At 41.1% G+C, this 25,443-nt stretch overlaps 1 protein-coding gene and 1 long non-coding RNA gene across 5 annotated transcripts in view; one reads left to right on the top strand and one right to left on the bottom strand.

The window, feature by feature from the left end:
* CAMK4 (calcium/calmodulin dependent protein kinase IV) overlaps positions 1 to 25,443 on the bottom strand; it is a 234,397-nt gene that overhangs the window by 132,748 nt on the left and 76,206 nt on the right. The window lies entirely within an intron of this gene.
* Positions 371 to 24,555, top strand: LOC110134828 (uncharacterized). Its single transcript, XR_002313177.2, has 3 exons — positions 371 to 475; positions 2,257 to 2,388; positions 24,265 to 24,555. It is a non-coding gene; the product is annotated as an uncharacterized lncRNA (long non-coding RNA).

The following is a 25,443-nucleotide window of genomic DNA, read 5'->3' as shown; positions in this document are numbered from 1 at the left end:
CCTGGCATATATAGCTGGAGTTCAAGAAGCATTTTATATATTGATTGAATAATCTAATACAATAATTACAGAAGTCTAGCAAGAGGTGAGGTAGGTATTAAGATTCACAGCTGATAAAGAAACTGCAGTTTGGAAAGTCGACTCTTGCTCAAAAGGGCACAATTCATAAGAGGCAGTGCTGGGGCCAAACCAAAATCTTTACTCCACGCCTCAGGGTTTCCTACAAAAACACAGGCTCGCTGGCTTTCTACCTGCTGAGGTCATGAAACCTCAATATTTTTTCAACTGATAAATTAATCTCCATGTCTTCTGTATCTCCACCATTACAAAACTTATCACTCATCGCTTGTGTAATAGTTCATTATGTGTATGACCACACCCCCTGTGACTTGAGGATGAAGGCCTGTGACCAGCTACCACCTTCCAGGGAGCAGACCTGCAGTATTGGTTTGGAGAACTTAAAGGGACTGAATGAGTAAGTCTCCATTCTCTATTATTCTGTCATAACAGTGCCTAAAATTCTATATGAAAGGAGGGAAGGAAAGAAAGAAAGGAAAGAAGGAAGACTGTTGCTGCAAAAGAAGAATAAACAGGCGAACAAGAGTTCACTTATACCCTGTAAATTGTTTCCCATCTTTGTTAATAGCATTTGTCATGATAAAATCGGTAAATTCATATTGTTTCCCATTTGTTTAGGATTTAAAAGTGTTAATTCACATCACTGTCATATTTACATTTTCAGATGTTTGTATTTTTTTCCACCAGGTCACATGTATCATGTATCATGTATTTCTTTCATTAATGTCAGGTACATTGTTCCATTAGTGACATTTCATGACACTTCATGACATTTCATGACAATTTAAAAGTAAATCGCACAAAGTGACACTTCTGAACAGTGTTGTCTGAGTTGAAGTGACTCTGACTGATAGCAGAGCTTGATATTTCCTGTTTGTTTGGGTTCCCCCCTCTAAAAAAAGAAAAAGAAAAAAAAAACAATAATGATGTCGTCTTCCCTCTTCCATCTAGGTGATAAAGTTCAGCTGGGAGTAAACTAAGTGTCATTCATGGCTATGCTAAGGCAGTCAACCCTAAAGAATCTTAAGCTCTATGAACAGTATAAACAAGCCTCTCTCACTCATCCCAGAAAACAGGAACATGCTGAGGGCTGGACTATCTGACAACTTCTGGGCTCAGCACAGGGATCGTGTGATCCCTAGATCTCAGGGGTCACAGCACTGCCCAGGATCCTATGATCGTCTGTGGATCACAGGAATAGTGAACTCAGCTAGCCATATATTTTGCCAACTTTAAACCCAAATACAGAAAGCTTGATCATTTTTCATAGTGCTATTATTTAGGAAGCCATTTAGTAACAAGTAAATATTGTACTTCCTCCTAATGCATTCACTGAATGCATTTACTAAATTAAGTCACATACCTACATAAACCGATCATTACTATTATATAATTATCTTCTCATCATAAATGGAAAGTTATGGTTTGAAAATAGCTTATACAGCTTATATAAACTGAAACAAATAGCTTATATGAACTGAATCAAGTACTTCAGTTCTCTGCATATAGTACAAATCTGCTGTTCTTTCTTAGCACCTTATTTTTATACACTCTTCTAAAACGTATCCTTTCAATACATTTTATGTTTTTTAAAATATTATTTCATTAGTTTTAAGATTCTGGATTCTAGATTTATTTAAAAGAAAAATATAATTTTGCATTCAGACAACACATTGCACCTTGTTGAAAAATTAATAAGGATTGCGAAATGGTGACAGCAAAGCATTAAACCAAGTGGTAAGGCCCTGAAGAGCCAAAACAATCTTAAGAAAGAACCAAGCTGAATATATCACACTCCCTGATTTCAAACTATACTACAAAGCCATGGTAATCAAAGCAAAGTATGGTACTGACAAGAAAACACACAGATCAATGGAACAAAATAGAGAGCCTAAAAATAAACCCATGTATTCATGGTCAATCTATGACAAAGGAGACAAGAATATACAATGAAGAAAAGACAGTCTCTTAAAAAATCTGGGCTGGGAAAACTGAACAGATGCAGATACAAGAGAACAAACCTGGATCACATCTTACACTATACATAAAAATACATTCAAAATGGATTAAAGACTTAAATGCAATGTGTGAAACCAAAACACCCCTAATAAGAAAACACGGGCAGTGAACTCTTTGACACAGATGTCAAAGTTTGTTTTTTTGGATCTGTTTCCTCAGGCCAGAGCAGCAAAAGAAAAACATCAAATGCAACTGCCTCACACCAAACAGCTTCTGCACAGCAAAGGAAACCAACTACAGAACAGAGACAATCCACGGAATGGGAGAAGACACTTTAACATCAAATATCTGGTAAGGGGTTTAATATCCATACATATAATAACTTTAAAAATGCAATGTTCAGAAAGAAAAACCCTAATTAAAAAATTAGCAGAAGATCTGAATAGACATTTTTCTAAAGAAGACATACAGATGGCCAATAGGCACATGAAAAGATGCTCAACATCACTAATCATCAGGGAAATGCAAATTAAAACCACAATGAGATATCACCTCACACCTGTCAGAATGGCTATCATCAAAAACAGGACAAATAACAAAGACTGTGAGGATGTAATAGTATGGAGGTTCCTCAGAAAACTTAGAATAGAACCACCATATGATCCAGCCACTTGACTTCTGGGTATATATCCAAATAAAAAAAACCTGGTGGTTGTCAGAGGGGAGGGTGGTTGGGCACTGGGTGAATTAAGTGAAGAGGATTAAGAGGTACAAACTTCCAGTTAAAAAATAAACAATTCATGAGGAGGTGATGTACAGCATAGGGGAGACAGTCAACGGTATTGTGAAAATTTTGTATGGTTACAAATGGAAACCAGAGTTATTATGGTGAACAATTAAAAATGTATATAAATACTGAATCACTATGATCTACATCTGAAACTAATATGATACTGTTTCTCAATTATACTTCAATAAATAAAAGGATAAAAACAAAGGTAGAGCTTTTATGAACTGGGGAACCTACGTGACTGACTGTTCAGCGCAAATGCCTGTGACATTGGACCTGACTAGATACAAATCATTCAGTCTCCGTGGTCCTCACTCAGATGGTTCATTTCCAAATGTGGCCTAGTCATAGCTGCCTTATCCCTCTCATGGACCTGGTAAGGGTCACATAAGTTCAAACGCTTTGTAGAATCACTTTGTAGACACATTAAAATACATGTTTTACAAAGTTATTGGTTGATGCATTTTTTTCCCCACCTATTTAACAAATCTTACAGAACACTTCCAACATAAAAGCTCTACCCTTATTTTTGTCCTTTTATTTACTGAAGTATAATTGAGAAACAATATCACATTAGCTTCAGGTGTACATCATAGTGATTCAGTATTTATATACATCTTAAATTGATGACCATAATAATTCTGAATGGTATGGACCTAACAGAAGCAGAAGATATTAAGAAAAGGTGGTTAAGAATACACAGAAGAGCTACACAAAAATGATCTTAAAGACCCAGATAACAAAGATGGTGTGATCGTGCCTTCGGGCCTTAGGAAGCATCACTACAAACAAAGCTAGTGGAGGTGACAGAATTCCAGCTGAGCTATTTCAAATTCTAAAAGATGATGCTGTTAAAGTGCTGCACTCAATATGTCAGCAAATTTGGAAAACCCAGCAGTGGCCACAGGACTGGAAAAGGTCAGTTTTCATTCCAATTCCAAAGAAAGGCAATGCCAAAGAATGCTCAAACTACCACACAATTGCACTCATCTCACACGCTAGCAAAGTAATGCTCAAAATTCTCCAAGCCAGGCTTCAACAGTACGTGAACTGAGAACTTCCAGATGTTCAAGCTGGATTTAGAAAAGACAGAGGAGCCAGAGATCAAATTGCCAACATCCTTGGATCATAGAAAAAGTAAGAGAATTCCAGAAAAACATCTACTTCTGCTTCATTGACTATGCTAAAGCCTTTGACTGTGTGAATCACAACAAACTGTGGAAAATTCTTAAAGAGATGGGAATACCAGACCACCTTATCTGTCTCCTGAGAAATCTGTATGCAGGTCAAGAAGCAACAGTTAGAACCAGGACATGGAACAACAGACTGGTTCAAAATTGGGAAAGGAGTACGTCAAGGCTGTATATTGTCACCCTGCTTATTTATCGTGCAAAATGCTGACTGGATGAAGCACAAGCTGGAATCAAGATTGCAGGGAGAAATATCAATAACCTCAGATATGCAGATGACACCACCTTTTATGGAAGAAAGCAAAGAGGAACTACAGAGGCTCTTGATGAAAGGGAAAGAGGAGAGTGAAAAAGCTGGCTTAAAATCAACATTCAAAAAACTAAGATCATGGCATCTGGTCCATCACTTCATGACAAATAGATGGGATGAAACAATGGAAAGTGACAGACTTTATTTTCTTGGGCTCCAAAATCACTGCGGATGGTGACTGCAGCCATGAAATTAAGACGCTTACTCCTTGGGAAAAAAGCTATGACCAACCTAGACAGCATACTAAAAAGCAAAGACAATACTTTACCAACAAAGGTCCATATAGTCAGAGCCAAGGTTTTTCCAGTAGTCATGTATGGATGTGAGAGTTGGACTGTAAAGAAAGCTGAGCACCAAAGAATTGATGCTTTTGAACTGTGGTGTTGGAGAAGACTCTTGGAGTCCCTTGGACTCCAAGGAGATCAAACCAGTCAATCCTAAACAACCCTAAGGAAATTGAGAGAGTCAATTCCTAGGCAGGTTGATAAGGAGTCTAGGGGTTTCCATGAAGAGAGGGTCTGGAATTCTCAAGGAGGAAGAAAGGACAAACTTTTTTTTTCCCCTCTACATTCCTTAGGATTATATAACAATAATGTATCCTGCTTGAGGACAGTCTCTGGAAAAAACCTTCTGGCTAATTCTGTTATCTCAAAATGTAAATTATGGGAGTAGGTCTGGTGAGGTCTTTACAACCTCCAGACATTCTTTTGATTCACTGTAATAACTAATTTGAGAGTATATAACTCCATTGCTAATGCTAGCAAGGGGGTACTCTTTCTGCCCCCTTCTGATGTCTATGTCAGAAGCTTTCTCTATCCCTTTTATACTTTAATAAACTCTATTGCACAAAAGCTCTGAGCAATCAAGCCTCGTCTCTGGCCCCGGATTGAATTCTTCTCCTCCGGAGGCCAAGAATCCCGGAGTCTTTGGCCACCTGATGCGAAGAACTGACTCACTGGAAAGACCCTGATAGTGGGAAGCATCGAAGGCAGGAGGAGAAGGGGACGACAGAGGATGAGATGGTTGGATGGCATCACTGACTCAATGGACATGAGTTTGAGTAAACTCTGGGAGTTGGTGATGGACAGGGAGGCCTGGCATGCTGCAGTCCTGGGGTCTCAGAGAGTGAGACATGACTGAGTGACTAAACTGACAGAATACTTCTAACAGGGCTAAGTTTGAAATAAATGAGAACTGCTTATTTCTGAGGACCCAAATTCTTTTTAAGTTTTACAAAGATTTTATATCGATTATATATTTTGAGAATAATAACATACCCCTTGAAATGGGAGTCTACTGAATAGATCTCAAGTCAGTTCAGTTACTCAGTCATGTCCGACTCTGTGACCCCCATGGACCACAGCACGCCAGGCCTCCCTGTCCATCACCAGCTCCCAGAGTCCACCCAAACTCATGTCCATTGAGTCGGTGATGCCATCCTCTATCTGAATAGATCTACCGAAGCAAAAATTGATTCCTTGAAACTAACCTTAACTGTTTCCAATCACTACACCACAAGACTGAAATTTTACATTCATTTTCTGGTACACCCAGTCTCTGCATCAGGCTGCCTCAGTTTTACAACTCGCCCATCCCCCCCCCCCCCCCCCCAACCTGCCTCGTTTGCAGGCAGAAATTCTCCTAGCATGTTATCTTATCAAAGATGCATTAATATAGCGGTTCCCAACCAGGGACCTCTGTGGCACGAGGGGCCGGTTCAGTGGTTGACCATTTTTCCGCAGCCTGGGGGTGGGGGTGGTTTCTGGACGGGTCTCAGGAGCACTCAGCCGCCCCTTGTGTGGAGCTCGCAGCGGGGTCAGGGATCCTGCCAGTCTGAGGCCCCGCCGCTGTCCTCACAGGAGGCCGCGCCCCGAGTCTGAGGCCCCGCCGCCGTCCTCACAGGAGGCCGCGCCCCGAGTCTGAGACCCCGCCGTCCTCACAGGAGGCCGTGCCCCGAGTCTGAGGCCCCGCCGTCCTCACAGGAGGCCCTGGCGTCCTCACAGGAGGCCGCACCCTGAGTCCTGAGTCATGGCCGTCCTCACAGGAGGCCGCGCCCCGAGTCTGAGGCCCCGCCGTCCTCACAGGAGGCCGCGCCCCGAGTCTGAGGCCCCGCCGTCCTCACAGGAGGCCGCGCCCCGAGTCTGAGGCATGGCCGTCCCCACAGGAGGCCGCGCCCCGAGTCTGAGGCCCCGCCGTCCTCACAGGAGGCCGCGCCCTGAGTCCTGAGGCCCCGCCGTCCCCACAGGAGGCCGCGCCCCGAGTCTGAGGCCCCGCCGTCCCCACAGGAGGCCGCGCCCCGAGTCTGAGGCCCCGCCGTCCTCACAGGAGGCCACGCCCTGAGTCCTGAGGCATGGCCGACCCCACAGTAGGCCGCGCCCTGAGTCCTGAGGCCCCGCCGTCCGCACAGGAGGCCGCGCCCCGAGTCTGAGGCCCCGCCGTCCTCACAGGAGGCCGCGCCCTGAGTCCTGAGGCATGGCCGTCCTCACAGGAGGCCGCGCCCCGAGTCTGAGGCCCCGCCGTCCTCACAGGAGGCCGCGCCCTGAGTCCTGAGGCCCCGCCGTCCGCACAGGAGGCCGCACCCCGAGTCTGAGGCCCCGCCGTCCTCATGGGAGGCCGCACCCCGAGTGAGGCCCCGCCGTCTTCACAGGAGGCCGCGCCCTGAGTCTGAGGCCCCGCTGTCCTCATGGGAGGCCGCGCTCGGCAGTGAAGCATGGAGGCTCCCTCACTGCCCGCACTCACCCCTGCGTGCGGCCCCGGTTCGAACCGGCCACGACCGAGTACCAGTCCATGGCCCGAGAGCTGGGACCCCTGCATTAACAGGCTCTAGTTATTCTTTCTGCTGAGCTAAGAATTTATGCAGAGGGAAGCATGAGGTCTCTCCCCTCAGTTTGAGCCCTTGTGCCTTTCTGGCAGAATTTCATAGCCTGTGGGTGGAGGCTTTTTTTATTAAGTAATTTTTTTCAGTAATTTTTCTGCATTTTGCGTTCTGCTCAAAAGCAAAGGAGACAAACTTAAACCAATTAGAAATTTCAAAATGAATTCCTGTATTTTCTTGATCCTCAAATCATAGTACACACCAGGATCTAATTACAAAATGGACGCAGTTTTCAGTGTGAAGGTAAAATCTCTTCACTTTTTGTTCTGGTCTTTGTTCTCACTCAGTCTTTCAGGGAAAATTTAAATAGCTATGAAACAGATTAGAATATTGCTATTCCTATCCCTGAAAATGTAATATTAATTGAAATTATAGATTTCTTGTTCCCAGTGATTTATCAATGTCACTAAAACACTGAAACACTACAGACTCTGTGCCCTTTTCTTCTATAGTAAAACAACCAAAATGTAACCTAAGAAAACTACTTTTAAAACAAGTAATCTACACAAACAATGCAGTTCTCTGTTGAACAGGATCCTGTCTATGACAGAGCCTTCTCTGGGCATCTTCACCCACTTACCACAGCTTCCATTTAGAGCTAAGGGTCCAGCTCTCAGAGCTGGAGGAAGATCACTCAACCTACAGGCTCAGGGTTAATTGGAAAAAAAAAAAAAAAAAAAGAGCCACCTTGTTGTCTTAATCTTCAAAGAAAAAACAAGGAAAAGGAGGTTACACCTCAAAGTGTATATGTCAGATTGGGCCTCCTGGGCAATTATCTGTGGACTGAGACTAAATGGCTGAGAGCAGCTTAGTGTGATGGTGGTGATCACAAAGTGCCCCAGACCGAGACCACAAAGGCCAGCCACAGAAAGGACTGGGCAGATGCTTTATTTCCCCCAGGAGACTGGAGACATTCCTGCCCCATTCCATAGAGTGGGAATGGCCAAAGGAGGCTGGGGAAAAGAGATTAGAGTATTAGGCTGCATGCCAGGGCATTGATGTGATTAGGAATGATTGGAAATCCCTTGGGAGAATGTCAATTTCCTCTTTATTATTGGTAATGTTTGCTTAGAGTCATGAAATAATTTGAATTGGCCTAAAACGCAATCTGTAATGGCTAAAATGTAGTGGTCTATTCTGTTTCCTGCATTAATTAGAAATGGCATCTGATTATTGCTTAATGAGCCAAACAAAATGATAAGCTCCTTTGCTCCCTTCCTAACTTTAATTCTAGACTGCATGAGCTGCTTCCTGAAGAAGGATGTATAGCTTATACAGACACACAAAAAATATTCTGGCTAGGGCATCAGAGACCCTTGCAATTATCCAGGTGATAATCAAAATTATCTAGTAGCAGAAGCTGCCACTGGCCCTTTCAACAAAATATGGTCAAATTTGTCTAAATATTGCCAAACAGAAAATTGTTTTTCCCAAGCTAACTTGTAATTAGCTCCTCCTATGCACCTTGGGGAAAAAGAATTAGTGAATTTAATAATTAGAGGAAAAGAGAAAAGCATGAGTTAAGAGTAAGTTTCTTTATCTTGGAACAATGGAAACTGTAATCCTAACAACTAAGATCATTTTAATGATTAAATTAGATATTTTTTGTGAAAGATCCTAGCACAGTGTCAGGCACATAAATAGAGCTAAATGAATTTTAATTCCCTTCTTTCTCCCTTGCTGTATCTGATTTTAGGATCTCAAGTGAAGACTAACCAAGCCAAATAGATGCAGACTCATTAATAAATGACTTTCCTTGTTCTGTTCGCCACCTACAATGTTAATATTTCAAATTAATCTGGACAAATCAATACTCATTAAACTACACAAGGCAAATAGTCCTTAAAGTAGCTTCTATCCCTAATCAATTATAAAACTAATGCAAACAAAAGTTTCTAATTATTTGGACAAATGGTGACCTTTCCCTTTGACCATTAATTTTGCATACGGAAGGAACACAACCTTTCAAGTGGCGGTTTTCTTCTTAAAGAGCTCTGGCCAAAAGGTCACCCAAATGCACATTCATTTCAAATAAAGGTAGGAAAGAATTTCCCAGTGGACCCAGCAATAAACAGGATAATAAAATGTTCATCAGGAAACGAAGTATCTTGGACAGGAAGAGTTGTGTGGAGTCATGTATGCTATCCATCTGTCTTATCACTCTGTTACTGCATTCTCTTATCTTTGATAAAATTTTTTATATCAAATCCATCTATTTCAAAAATGACATTTCATCATCTAAACTGACATTATTGCTTTACCAAAATGTCAAGATTTTAAAAGTTCTCAGTCATTTGTAGTTATGTCTGGCTTAGTTTATACACAATACAATCTCCTATATTGGTAAATATCAACTTTTCTCATCTGTATATTGTACATTATGAAGATGGAAATAGCAATTTCCACATATTAATAAGACACTTATTTGAAGATCTCATGGTTTTCAATCATATTCAAGAACAGAAATACAACACAAAATTATGCTGGAGTGTATCATTACATAGATAAGAACAAATTAATTCATTAGCTTTTGTAGATTTTTAACTATTATCATTTAAAAGTTGCTCAAATATGAAAATATTCTGAAGAGAAGATACACTACGTCTGTTTCATTTGAAAATTATAGGTACTATTTATTAGTCAATTATAAAGCAAATTTTTATAATATTAAATGTATATTATGGGCTAAATGAGAAATACTTTACATTCATCTAAAGCAATCTACATTCTTATAATTACATTCTTATAAAAACACTGAAAAAGAACAATACTTTATATTCATTAACAGACTTTGCTGTTACAAATTCCAATTATGATACACTACTAATAAATGGATTTCCAGATTCAAGACTGTAAGAGTGTTAGAACAATATTAGAATATGACTTTCCCTTATGACCCAGTTTCCCCCTCAGTCAGTCTCTGCCATCAGGAAGCTTCCATAAGCCTCTTGTCCTCCATCAGAGGGCAGAGAGACTGACCACAATCACAGAAAACTAACCAATCTAATCACATGGACCACAGCCTTGTCTAACTCAGTGAAACTATGAGCCATGCCATGTAGGGCCACCCAAGATGGATGGGTCATGGTGGAGAGTTCTGACAAAACGTGGTCCACTGGAGAAGGGAATGGCAAACCACTTCAGTATTCTTGCCTTGAGAACCCTATGAACAGTATGAAAAGGCAAAAAGATAGGACACTGAAAGATGAAATTCCCAGGTTAGTAGGTACCCAATATGCTACTGAAGAAGAGTGGAGAAATAACTCCAGAAAGAAGAGATGGAGCCAAAGCAAAAACAACACCCAGTTGTGGATGAAACTGGTGATGGAAGCAAGGTCCGATGCTGTAAAGAGCAATATTGCATAGGAACCTAGAATGTTAGGTCCATGAATCAAGGCAAATTGGAAGAGGTCAAACAGGAGATGGCAAGAGTGAATGTCAATATTTTCGGAATCAACAAACTAAAATGGACTGGAAAGGGTGAATTTAATTCAGATTACCATTATCTACTACTGTGGGCAAGAATCCCTTAAAAGAAATGGAGTAGCCATCATAGTCAACAAAAGAGTCCAAAATGCAGTACTTGGGTGCAATCTCAAAAATGACAGAATGATCTCTGTTCGTTTCCAAGGCAAACCATTCAGTATCATAGTAATCCAAGTCTATGCCCCAACCACTAATGCTGAAGAAGCTGAAGTTGAACAGTTCTATGAAGACTTACAAGACCTTCTAGAACTAACACCAAAAAAGATGTCCTTTTCATTATAGGGGACTGGAATGCAAAAGTAGGAAGTCAAGAAACACCTGGAGTAACAGGTAAATTTGGCCTTGGAGTACAGAATGAAGCAGGGCAAAGGCTAATAGAGTTTTGCCAAGAGAACGCACTGGTCATAGCAAACACCCTCTTCCAACAACACAAGAGATGACTCTACACATGGACATCACCAGATGGTCAATACTGAAATCAGATTGATATATTCTTTGCAGTCGAAGATGGAGAAGCTCTATACAGTCAGCAAAAACAAGACTGGGAGCTGACTGTGGCTCAGATCATGAACTCCTTATTGCCAAATTCAGACTGAAGTGGAAGAAAGTAGAGAAACCCAATACACCATTCAGGTATGACCTAAATCAAATTCCTTACAATTATACAGTGGAAGTGAGAAATACATTCAAGGGGCTAGATCTGACAGAATGCCTGAAGAACTATGGACAGAGGCTAGTGATGTTGTGCGGGAGACAGGGAGCAAGACCATCCCCCCAAAAAAGAAATGCAGAAAAGCAAAAGGGCTGTCTGAGGAAGCCTTACAAATAGCTGAGAAGAGAAGCAAAAGGCAAAGAGAAAATAAAAGATATACCCATTTGAATGCAGAGTTCCAAAGAATAGCAAGGAGAGATAAGAAAGCCTTCCTCAGTGATCAGTGCAAAGAAATAGAAAAAAACAATAGAATGGGCAAGACTAGAGATCTCTTCAAGAAAATAAGAGATACCAAGGGAACATTTCATGCAAAGATGGGCTCAATAAAGGACGGGAATGGTATGGACCTAACAGAAGCAGAAGATATTAAGAAGAAGTGGCAAGAATACACAGAATTATACAAAAAAGAGCCTCACAACCCAGATAACCATGATGGTGTGACTACTTACCTAGAGCCAGACATCCTGGAATACAAAGTCAAGTGGCCTTGGGAAGTATCACTATGAACAAAGCTAGTGAAGGTGATGGAATTCAAGTTGAGCTATTTCAAATCCTAAAAGATGCTGCACTCAATATGCCAGCAAATTTGGAAAACTCAGCAGTGGCCACAGGACTGGAAATGTCAGTTTTCATTCCAATCCCAAAGAAAGACAATGCCAAAGAATGCTCAAACTACTGCACAATTGCACTCATCTCACACGCTAGCAAAGTAATGCTCAAAATTCTCCAAGCCAGGCTTCAACCGTGAACTTCCAGATGTTCAAGCTGGATTTAGAAAAGACAGAGGAACCAGAGATCAAATTGCCAACATCTGATAGATCATCGAAAAAGCAAGAGAGTTCCAGAAAAACATCAATTTCTATTTTATTGACTATGCCAAACCTTTGACTGTGTGGATCATCGCAAACTGTGGAAAATTCTGAAAGAGATGGGCATACCAGACCACCTGACCTGCCTCTTGAGAAATCTGTTTTCAGGTTAGGAAGCAACAGTTAGAACTGGAAATGGAACAACAGACTGGTTCCAAATAGGGAAAGGAGTTCATCAAGGCTGTATATTGTCACCCTGCTTATTTAATTTATATGCAGAGTACATCATGAGAAACGCTGGGCTGGATGAGGCACAAGCTGGAATCAAAATTGCCAGGAGAAATATCAATAATTTCAGATATGCAGATGACACCACCTTATGGCAGAAAGCAAAGAAGAACTAAAGAGTCTCTTGATGAAAGTGAAAGAGGAGAGTGAAAACATTGGCTTAAAGCTCAACATTCAGAAAACTAAGATCATGGCATCCGGTCCCATCACTTCATGGCAAATAGATAGGGAAACAGTGGAAACAGTGACAGACTTTATTTTGGGGGGCTCCAAAATCACTGCAGATGGTGACTGCAGTCATGAAATTAAAAGATGCTTTGCTCCTTGGAAGAAAAGTTATGACTGACCTAGACAGCATATTGAAAAACAAGAGACATTACTGTGCCAACAAAGGTCCGTCTAGTCAAGGCTATGGTTTTTCCAGTAGTCATGTATGGATGTGAGAACTGGACTATAAAGAAAGTTGAGAGCCGAAGAATTGATGCTTTTGAACTGTGGTGTTGGAGAAGACTCTTGAGAGTCCCTTGGACTGCAAGGAGATCCAACCAGTCCATCCTAAAGGAATCAGTCCTGAATATTCATTGGAAGGACTGATGCTGAAGCTGAAGTTCCAATACTTTGGCCACCTGATGCGAAGAGCTGATTCATTTGAAAAGACCCTGATGCTGGGAAAGATTGAAGGCAGGAGGAGAAGGGGACGACAGAGGATGAGATGGTTGGATGGCATCACCGACTCAATGGACATGAGTTTGAGTAGACTCCGGGAGTTGGTGATGGACAGGGAAGCCTGGCGTGCTGAAGTCCATGGGGTTGCAAAGAGTTGGACACTACTGAGTGACTGAACTGAACTGAACTTCCCTTATGTGGATTTTGTGTACTGTTGGTCAAATCTTATTGGGATTTGGCAAAGACAGTGAAGGTGAGTCTTCATGAGTACTTTTAAGAGCACCAAAAAGTGTCACTACCTTCCCCTCAAAATTACACAGCCTATAACTAACCAAAACAAATCCTACTTTAAAAGAAATTCTACTCCAAGTACTAACCATGTTTTATATATTAAATAGGTACATTCCTCAAAATAAATTAATTAAGGTTAGACTGATTTTTCCATTAATTTTTATTACATTTTAGAGTGAAGACTTCTATAGGAAAACATTATCCTAATGGGGAAAAAGATACACTTAAGAATTCTAATGGCCACTACAAGGAAGAGTCTACTCCTATCAATCTGCATGCCCACACAATTGCTGCAAGAAATTATTTTAAACAACAACGAATTTATATCACTTTAGACATCATTTCAAAGAGCATTCATTAAAGTTAGGTCCCATTTCACTGGCTTTCCTCCTAAATCCACAACAGTAAAATATCTAAGCAGCACATGGCTTTCTCTGTATTACAGGCATTTTGTAGAAATCCTTACAGAAGAAATTCACTTAAAGAGAGTGTTCTGGATAATTCCAGTGGTAAAGTATAATTAGTCAGTAGGCACTGAACCCCACATTGCAGGCATTGCATGGACTCCTTTATATACATGATTTCATAACAGTCACTAGGTGAAGAGGTGAGACAACCAAGGTTCAGAGCAGCAGAGTAATACGACCAAAGTCACAAAGCTAACATGTAGTGTGAGGGAGGATCTGACAACTTGCATAACTGATATTTTTAAGAAAAGCTCTATGGTTATTCATATTAAGTATTACAGATTAGTTGATAACAAGTAGTTTCTAACAGATCTTTCAGTAGAAGGGAAAAATATTTCAAGTTTTAATTCCATTAATGAAGGGATCCCATCTCTGTTCAGTCACCTACTTATACAAAAAGTCCTTATTCCACTATTAGCTATATAACCCAAGGAAACCATAATTGAAAAAGACACATAACCCCAGTGTTTACTGCAACAGTCTTTACAGTAGCCAGGACACAGAAGCAACTTAGATGTCCACTGACAGATGAATGGATAAAGAAGATATGGCACATATATACAATGGAATATTACTCAGCTATAAAAAGGAACACATCTGAGTCAGTCCTAATGAGGTGGATGAACCTAGAGCCTGTTACACAGAGTGAAGTAAGTCAGAAAAACAGGTATCATATACTGACGTGTCCCCATGGAATCTAGGAAGGTGGTACTGATGAACCTCTCTGCAGGGCCGCAGTGGACACAGACACTGGGAACAAATTTGTGGACACAGTGGGGTAAGAGGGTGGGACGATCTGAGAAGGGAACATGGTGAAACAGGTGGCCAGTGGGAATTTGCTGTCTGATGCAGGGAAGTCACCCGCGCTCTGTGACAACCCAGAGGGGTGAGGTGGGGTGGGAGGGGGAGGGAGGTACAAAAGGGAGGAAAGCGTGCACAGCGACGGCTGACTCCTGTTGACTATGGCGACAACCAACACAATACTGTAAAGTAATTATCCTCCAATTAAAAATAAAAAGAAAATTTTAAAAACCCTTCTTGAGTCTAATTATGCACACTGCTAGAAGACCAAGTGATACGAGGAAGAAGCTCAGGAAAGGGCAATGGTGGCTTAAAGAAAAGTGATGGAATCAGGGAAAGCTTCATAAAGGACACATCATTGGGCTCTCTCCTTCAAGGCTAAGAAGAATTTAGCAGACAGAGATGAAAGCCATGACCATTCCATGAAAAGGAAGTGAGCAATGGCTCAAGAGCCAGGCTTCAACACACACACAAGCCCAGTGAGAACCCCTGGGCAGGCTATTCCCCGGGTGGGTGAGGGGGCGGTCTATGTGGAACAGATGAGTGAGTACGGGAGGTTTCACATACCAACACTGTGTACAGAAGAGAAGTTCCTGCGGTTTCTGAGTATGGGAGCATTAGGACCAGTGCTTTAAGAAGATAAGGGGGGGCAGGATATATACGGGAGAGAAGAACTCAGGAGACTGTTGGAGAAGCCGACACAGAAGTGCAGGCATGGATGAGGGCAGCGGCTGTGGGAAGGGAGAGAAGGGAAGGTTGTCAGAGAGATTTCAAAACGGCGCTCTGATGAATGACACAGCTGGGGTGGAGACAAAGACAGATGACCAGAGCAGACAGAGATCTGAGTCAGAGCTACTGGAAGTGTGGTGAGTAGAGGGGAAAGATCATCGAGAAAGGGAGATTCTGAACAGCACTTTGATATTCAATCCAGACGAGCCTGGTGGACTAAAGCCCATGGGGTCACAGAGGCAGACATGACTGAGTGACACATATTAAAATTATTTGGTCCCATCACTTCATGGCAAATAGATGGGGAAAAAGTGGAAACAGTGGCAGATTTTATTTTCTTGGGCTCCAAAATCACTGCGGATGGTGACTGCAGCCATGAAATTAAAAGACACTTGCTTCTTGGTGCTCAGCTGGTAAAGAATCTGCCTGCAATGCAGGAGACTTGGGTTCAATCCCTGAGCTGGGAAGATCCCCTGGAGAGAAGGGAATGGCTACCCACTTCAGTATTCTTGCCTGGAGAATTCCATGGACAGAGGAGTGTGGTGGGCTACAGTCCATGGGGTCACAAAGAGTCCAACACAACTGAGTGACTAACACTTTCACTTTCTACTTGCTCCTTAGAAGTAAAGTAATGATAAACCTAGACAGCATATTTAGAAGCCGAGACATCACTTTGTTGACAAAGGTCTGTGGAGTCAAAGCTATGGTTTTTCCAGTAGTCATGTACAGACGTGAGAATTGGACCATAAAGAAGACTGAGTGCTGAAGAATTGATGCTTTCAAACTGTGGCGTTGGAGATGATGCTTGACAGTACCTTGGACTGCAAGGAAATCAAACCACTCAATCCTAGAAGGACTGATGCCAAAGCCGAAACTCCAATACTTTGGCCACCTGATTCAAAGAGCCAACTCACTGGAAAAGACCCTGATGCTGGGAAAGATTGTGGGGAGACAGAGGATGAGACGGTTGGAAGGCATCCTTGACTCAACGGACATGAGTTTCAGCAAACTCTGTGAGACAGTGGATAGGGAAGCCTGGTTTGCTGAAGTCCATGGGGTGACAAAGAGTCAGACCCGACTTTGCAACTGAACAACAAGAAGTAATTGTACTTAAGACAGCGGCTCTCAACTGGAGGTGATTTTGCCCACCTCCCTAGGTGACATTTATCAATCTCTGAAGACAATTTTGTTGTCCAAGTGGGAGGGGTTTTCTAATATCTTCTAAGCAGAGGACAGAGACAGTGTTAAATATCCTACAAAGCACAAGAAGACATCACTCAAAAAATGCAAAGAATTACTGGCTCAAAATATCAACAGTGCCAAGGTTGAGAAACTCTGGCTTAAGGTGAGACGCATCCAATTTAGAATTGTAAATTGTTTGGAAAACAGATGCCCAGAATATCCATTTGATGTACTAAAAATTACTTCACGCACAGCTTGTGTTAGAGTTGTTCTAAGTTTGCAAAGAAGTTAGTTTCAATCATATTTCCCAATGATGGGATACGGGGTCCCATTGCTAACTGAAGTCTCAGGAAATACACCACAGCCAGTGTTGCAAAAGCCCCCCACTGAAGGTATCCACATGAACCGCAAAGGCCCTCCACCCGCAGATCACCTGAACCGGTGGGTTACTGGCCCTCAGCTCATTCCTACACTGTGTTTTAAACTCAAAGACATCGCTGTGAGTTTCTTGGCTGCTTTATTAATACAGTATTTACAAGGCATAGCCTGAAGAATTCTATAATCTGTGGTTGAAGTAGCATCCATCTGGGTCCTGACTACCGCGAGAAACTCCAGAATATCTGGAAGGAAACCACAGAGACCTCTAGATATTCTGACTGAGCCTGATGCGGTCATGGAAGTAGGAACAGACGCAGGTGTCTCAGAAACACAGCACTTAGTGCCTGGCTGGGGAGACCCTGCTGTCAACACCGGGGGCCCGCCTGGTGCTGCGCTGGCCGGAGGATGGACTGGGCAGGGTGGGGCGGCCGGGGCGTGATCAGGGCTGATTCCCGCTGTCGTGTGGCAGAAACCAACACCACGCTGTAAAACAATGTTCTAATTAAATTTTAAACATTTAATAAGCAGTTAATCTAGGTCAGGCGTTGTGCCATCATCTGCACATGCACTGTCTCCTCTATTTCTCAGGACACGCGGGCATGGCTTTATTTTACGCCCATTTCACAGATGAAGAGACTGAAGGGCAGAGAGGTTCCTTTCTTGCTCAAGTTCATTCGATCAGCGAGAGGCAAATCTGGAACTTGATCCGAGTTCTCTGTAGTATTAGAGTCACTGTGATTCTTGATTTACTTGGCAAACCCTCAAATTCACATTCTCTGGGGGTCTACCAGGGGTCCTCCACTTTGGTCTTAGGGTCCAGGCACTCAGCTGCATGAGAAACTTTTGTATAATGTTGTAGGGTGCATCAGCTTGCAATGAAATGGAAGTATTTCCTGGAATTAGTAAGTTCTTTGTACCAAAACTTATAATTAGAAAACCGAACAATTTGCTTTGGTTTAAAATGAAAAGAACTAACACTTCGAGAACAGAAATCCATTCCACATTTTTAGTTTTCTGAGTTTTCTAAACAACAGTATAACTTTTTAATCTGACTTTCTAAATATACCAAGAGAACTGGCAGTGAAAAAATACCAAAGAAATAAAAAAGAACCCCAAAAGAACAGCAGCAGCACCACAAGCCACCTCACTGCTGCTGAAGATTGGGAAGGCTGGCCAGTCACCCACACTGACTCTCTGCTGGAGTGAGGCCAGACAGCAGCGAGCACAGCTGTTTCTACGCAACACTCACAACTGCCAGGCTTGAGAGGCTTCTCTGGGAAAGCAGGGGACCCTTAGACTTCTGAGCGACAGCGCTGCCATGTGACACAGGCGTGGTGCTGGCTCTACTAGACCTGAATATTTCCCTACGCGTTCGGCGGGAGTCACAGACTGTCCAACGGTCTCCCATCCATTATGTAGCCTTCACACTATCCCCTGCACCCTTTTTCCTTTCGAAGGAAAAAATGGGTTAACGTATCACCTGTTTGTGGAGTTTTTCCATTCAAAGCTCAATTAACCTCCAAACAGAAGTCACAGAGGTAAACAGCAAGCTATGCAGCATGCTAACGCCAGCACTCTCTCTCTGAAAGTCTCCAGGGCAGCAAGTACGCAGGTGGTGGCTGCCGCCCGGCAGCAAACAACCCCTGACAGCAGCCGATTTTAGAAACTATGAGGAAGAGGAACTGGAATAATTCTTTTTTCTTTTTGCCTTGGACCTCATTACAACTTAATACCGGCCAAACTGATGCCACCCCTCCTCACAATGCAGAGGGGCTTGGGGGAAGCTCAAGAGGGGAGGCTTGAAGTTTTCACATCCAGTTAGACAGCACTCTGATTATAGAAAGACTGATGACCGTCAGATTCTTGAATAACAGTTTCTCTGCACATAAATTTCACTCTTTAAATTCAACTGCATTTCAATGGCATTCTTAGGCTAGGTGCATGTGAGACCTGTCATGTGCCTGAGAGAACCATGCTCACCACTGCTGTGAGATAACACAGACCTGGGTTCAATTCCAGGGTGGGGAAGATGCCCTGGAGGAGGCAGTGGCTACCCACTCCAGTCTTCTTGCCTGGAGAACTCCATGGACAGAGGAGCTACGGTCCATGGGCTGCAAGAACCAGACACAAGTCAGTGACTCACACAACATTTGCTATACAAAGAAGTCAGTCAGTCAATGAAGTTAAACAAATAAAACCTCAACACAGATAACCCTAATGTGCCAAGTGGAAGGTTAACTGCATTTCAATTATTCTATTTTTTATCTACAATTAAACAAATATTACTTTCAAATGACTGGATGCTTAATTTTATTTTTCCTTTCAAATGATTAACTGGGTTTCATTTTGAGGTTATATAAGGCATTTTTAATGAGTTCAATATCTAGGGCTAAAGCCCAGATAATTAGTTCTTTTTTCCCACTGCATAAATGTTTTCAAGAATATTGTACATAATTGACTTTTTCTAAAACCCAAGTCAACCAAATTGAACATGTCTAGGTCACACCATGTTTTTCCACTGCACTAAATTTCAATGCCAGAGATGCTTTGCTGTCATTTGGAATTGATTTTCAAAAACAGTGATTCCAAAAATTATTTTAAATTTTACCTGCAAACTTTGTGACCTCTAGATAAATAGCCATAAATAAATATATAATAATAATCACAGGAAAATATTTTTTAAAGTGAACATTGGCTATTTCATAAAATAAAATATCATTCTGCAATCCTTATTTTTACCTCCTTTCTTATAATTCTATATATTTGGAGTTTTAAACCCTAGGCTTTTAAGGTAACATATTCTTTTAATAAATAGGTTACACTTAAAAACAATAATTGGCTTGGGTACATTCATAAGGTAACTTTGAGATCTTGAAGACTGTAAGTGGTTTCCAAAAAAGTTTAATTCACAACCAAGTACTAGCTTGGAAACTGAGAGAATATAGCCTATAATTGCAAAATACCTTAACATTTCTTTTCAGTCCAAAGCCAAAGGTAGTTTGAAAGTATAAAGACTCTAAGGCTTTCTATTTTAAGAGTATTCACTCTTCAGTAAGCATATGTGCTTAATTAAAATGCCAGTTGATTAATTATATCAAAAGGTCTTCAAATAGCTCTTAAATGAACAGATTTCTCTCATTCTCATATGAAAACCAAGAAAATTTCATCTTTTTCTAGCGAACTGCAGAAAGAAAGAAAAATAAGTGAATGAGTGAATATGCAAAAAAACCTACAACGGCTTGTACTTCAGTACTGATTTTAACAGTGAATTTAAATCTGTAAATGGAACCAAGTTTACGTAAAGACAAATTTTTCAGAGCCTAGTTAAAATAGGGTCCTCAAAATATACTGGTAGGAGGGCATGAGGAAGCTGGACAGAATGGAATTAAGTCTCTGCTTCGGGAGAATCCAATTAACTTACCTATTTTATGGTCCCCTATTCAGCTATCCCTTTGAAAATTACATTTACCAAGGTATCGAGGTCCTTCTCCACACCCCGTTCAAAGAAAAATGACTACTCTTTGAGGTCATTCTAATCCCAGATATAAGTGGAATAAAATCAGGGCACATAGTTCCTTCAGCCACTCTAGTAAGAGTTTCATTAACACCCAAATGGAAATAGATCAGCAGTTACTACCAGAGTCAGTCTGTTAATTCTTACTCATTGTGACTATTTTACTGTGTAAGCATGTATATAAATCATTCTATAGAATGAGATGAATTACTCTCAGAAAAAGTCTTTATTGTCATGCCCCAGTAAATAATCTTTTCAATTACTACTAGGAAGGGATTTTGCCTGAGATATGTAGAAGCAAACAGACAACCTAGCTGGGTGTAGGAGGCAAGCCATACCCCTCTCAAATGATATTTGAAGGGGGTTGGTTAAAAAAATAATTAGCTACATCAAATCCTTTTTCATTATGTGGATTTTGATTAGGAGTCAGTTCAAATCACAAGTTTGCAAATTGCAAATTTTCCCAATGGTAAATAAAAATTTAAGATTATGGTCACTGAGTTCCTGAATACAAGGACAGAGATGTTTTTAATCCATTCTGGCTCCCAAGGGGCTTTCCTCTCCTGAAAGTTAACTGGTAATTTTGATGCAAACACATTCGACTAAATGTAATGTAAAATGCAGTTCAAATTTTTGACAGGAGAGTTCTTATGACATGTTAAAAGGTCATGTTAAAGTAACCTAATTTCCCCTTGATTCCAAAATTTACAGTCCTGTATTTTTTCATGACATCTCTTTCAAGGTTATTTAAAAGAGGTGGTAAAAGTTTAAACAAGTCAGTTCCTTAAAGTGATGCATGCAAGTTTGGCAGTTCCCATAAAATACTGGGAAAAAAAAAAATCCAACTCACTGATTCAGTCAAAAAAAGTCAATTACTTTTTCTTCAGCAATTTATCTATGATACTACCACTATAGTATCAATGGCTAAGAAGCAGAGAGTAAATTAAATATTTCAAAAAAAGGAGAAGATAAGACATTTTATGTAATTCTTTCCTTTGTGAAGAATGCCTGGACAAAAAGACTATTACTGCACTGCAAGGATTATCTACACTTTTCATCAGTGACTTCATTTTTACTAAAACAATACGTATCACTAGATGCCTTCTTCAAAAAGGAAATTATAGAATCTCAAAATAATTCAAACTAGGCAAAGTGAAGAGTCATGCTCCCAGAAAAGGCAAAGTTTCAGATTTTCGAGAAGGAAAAATGTAAGCATCTTCTTCTGCAACCAACCCACATGAGCTCTCGATCTCGTATTTTTCAGCTGTATTAATGGCAGCAACTCTACATTGTTTCACAAATTTTACAAGCAAGGCGATCCCATGATGGAGACATCTGCAGACAATTTAGCAGACACTAGCACAGATGTTTCTGTGATTTCAGTTACCTTCATCGTCTCAAGCTTGGCCTCATTGCTCAGTCTCTTTCCTCATTGTCTTTAACCTTTAGGTGAAGACAGAGATGAAAATGAGAAGGTGAAAAAGGGCCTAAGTATGAGCCCAACTCTAGCTGTGTCCTGGGTGGAGCTGGGGGTGGTTTGTAGGTTTGCTCAATGGTGGAACCCTCAAGACGTTCAGTATAGATCCAACTTCATGATACTGTACAAATCAACTAGGCAACCAAAAAGAAAATCCTGTTTGCTATCACACATAAGGCATGTGAGTAGGAGTCAAAGAAGGCTTTTAAAAATATTAATACATGTACATGGGGAGTAATCATATCACAGAAGTCATTTATTTCCACATTCTCCTGTTTTATAGAAGTTAGAACAGCACTGACCAAAAGAAGCAAACTGCTAGCTCTGAATGCTGACTACATATGTAATTTAAAATGCCCAGCAGCCACATTAATTAAAAAGGAACCGGTAAAATTAATTTTAATAATATTTTCAATTTTGTCAATGTATCCAAGTTTGTACCCAATATAAATTGAATTTATCCAAAATTCATTTCAACATGTAACCAATATAAAATTACTGAGATACCTTACATTCTTGTTTGTTCTTATGCTAGGTCTTAAAAACTGAGCATGTATTTTACGCTTAAAGCACATCTCAAGTCAAACACTTCAAGTGCTGCGGTGCTGCACACACGCCGCCAGGGGGAAGAGACGGCCGGCCTGAGCAGGAGGGGGGCCGGACTCGCCGCTGCCGCTCGGCATGTTGCCCTTACAACCAACTCCTTTTATTCTTTTTCAGGGAGCTGCACAATCAGACACTCACGCTTGGAAGACAGGTCCATTATCCAGTGCATGTCTGAAATTATGCTGTTGCCCAGAACACCTTCTCATTTCCTTTCACCTTTTTAAGTTTCACCCACCCTCAAAGTCAACCCTCAAATTTCCACCTCCTCCTACAGCCATGAACATGCAAACTCCAGTGTTTCTCCCAAAGCATTTCCTTCCTCTCCATTCTCCCAGTTCCCAGTACAAACCTCTTACCACCTAATATGGCTGCTTGCATTCATTAGGCACTCAATGATTTCATGTTAAATAAATGAAAAAGTCACTTGCACATTCATTTCAGTGCTTAATTTGTACAGTAAACAAAAATAGTAAAAAATCTCCTATTTTTTAATTAAATGTTATTTTCCATAAAGCAAAGTGTTAGTCGCTTAGTTGTGTCTGAGTCTTTTTGACCCCATGGGCTGTAGCCTACCAGACTCCTCCGTCCATGGGGTTTTGCAGACAAGAACACTGGAGTGAGCTGCCATTTCCTTCTCTATGGCAGGACAGAGCCATATTTCAAACTTCTCTTTAAGATAGCAAATGAGCAAGTGAGTGAAAGTCACTCAGTCATGTCCAACTCTTTGCAACCCCATGTACTGTAGCCCGCCAGACTCCTCTGTCCATGAGATTTTCCAGGCAAGAATACTGGAATGGGGTGCCATTCCCTTCTCCAGGGGACCTTCCTGACCCAGGGGTAGAACTCGAGACTCCTGCATTTCAGGCAGATTGTTTTCTGCTTGAGCCACCAGTGGTACAATACTTTTCTTCAACTCAAACCTAGAGCCTCCTTTGTCCTGCGCTAAAACATTGCTGGTAGACAGAAATACAGGAGCTGCACAAAATGAACGATAGCAGCGAAACGTGGAACCGTTTCTACCATGGGCCTGAACTGTTAGTTGGGGTAAGGAAAAAAAATCAGGCCACAAATCTCTACACAATCAACAGTATAATTTTTCTCTCCTCTTTCCAAACTACGGTACAATCACACACACAGTTGGTCACTTAGGAGGAGGAGAGGGCCAATACCACTGAATGCCGGGACTAAAATGTGTTCCTTGGACCAGCCACTCAGAAAGCCAGCGCTGATGTTAGTGACAGTGATTTCCTGGGAGTACTATAGAGAGAAAAAACATCTGTAGAGGGATGAGAATTAAATGGAGGTTTAAAAAGCAGAGGAAGTGCCAAGTATTTTTAAGTTGTTCGTCCCTTCAGCCACCACACTTGCAAGGCGTAAGGAAACAGCACAGAGTCGGGGCGGGGGGGGCTCTAGCACAACCTTGCCTTTCACTGAGTTTTGAACTTCACTCTGCAGTCCTGTCTGCTCACTGATTCCACTTGGCTCCAGAACTTTCCACCTACCCATTTTGAGCTCTATTATTGTCTAATTCTCATCACGGCCTTGTTTTAGAGTTCTCTCTTGGAAGCATTTTCTTAACTGAAGCCTGTTTGTTTGTTTGTCTGTCTAACCTTGACAATAACGTGCACTTTTCTTAACCTGTCCATGCTAACCCAGGCACCTTAGGTCAACTCTGCTTCCACTCCTGTGGCCTGGGACTCCGTCTGCTGTCCCTCACTCGCCTCTGCTCTCATGGACAGTGACCCGCCTGCAAAACTCAGACCTCAGTGTGAGAAGACAGATGGAAGAAGAAAGACAATGTAATTCCCTCACTGGACAGAGCATGACCATAGCTGAGTTCCCTAGCAACACTTAGAACTCTGCGAAAGATATCAAAGCAATCTCAATTAAGTGTACTGTACATTAATTACATTTCAATAAAAAGTACACTGATCTTACTGCAAACTATTTCCTTATACTATCCTTGATTTTACATAGGATTCAGTTTGATAATGTATGTTTATTATTTTTATTTAGAATGTACCCATACAATTTTTAAATGGTCAATAAAGAATTTTTAAAATAAAAGATGTTGAAATAGACATTATTTCATGACTGTAAAATGTTCTCATTACCGAGCAGCTTTGAATAACATTAAGCAACATTCCTTCCTTAGGTGCTATGGAGAGCACTGTACTTCATTAATATAGAGACACTACCAGGAGAGAGTTTAGAAAACATGAATGAGTTATTAAATTGCCTTCACGATCCTTTGAAAATTAATTGCATAGTATTCATAAAGGTTTTGACTATGAAAAAAGAAGAGGATGTTTTACCGTTGAAAGTTAAATTCTACAGTTTTTCTAGAAAGAACTCATGTTTACAATAGGATTTTAATTTAGGAAATCTTTAAGAAACTGAAATTCCGCTGTGCAATTTAGTCAAAAGTGTTTTAGTCTTTTGTACCTTAAAGAAATTTGAGAGAAAAATTGAAACTCCACCACCCAAAGCTACTGAATGTGGTATTTTTGCCAGTTCTAAGTAATTATGAACAGGAAGAGTATTCCTTTTAGAATGTAAAAAAGGCTCTAATCAATACCAGTTCTGCCTCAAATAACCAATTTCTTGATTTATGCCACACATGTGTCTATAATCACTGTTTCAGGACTGATGACCGATGACCTTCTCAGTACCATTGACAGGGTCGGAACTGCTGGGACCGAGTCAGAAATGCTTGGCCCTGCAGAGACTAGGTCCGTCACACAACAGCATCTACCAAAGGTTGTAAAAGTATCAGAACAAAGCCAAAATTTTGAGTATTGTTCTGTTTTGTTCAAAATTCTACTTACTTGACTA

This window comes from Odocoileus virginianus, unplaced genomic scaffold (assembly GCF_023699985.2).
Source record: "Odocoileus virginianus isolate 20LAN1187 ecotype Illinois unplaced genomic scaffold, Ovbor_1.2 Unplaced_Scaffold_8, whole genome shotgun sequence".
NCBI classification, from domain to species: Eukaryota; Metazoa; Chordata; class Mammalia; order Artiodactyla; family Cervidae; genus Odocoileus; species Odocoileus virginianus.
Note: the sequence above shows the minus strand (reverse complement) of the source record. Positions and strands in the feature narration are given on the sequence as shown.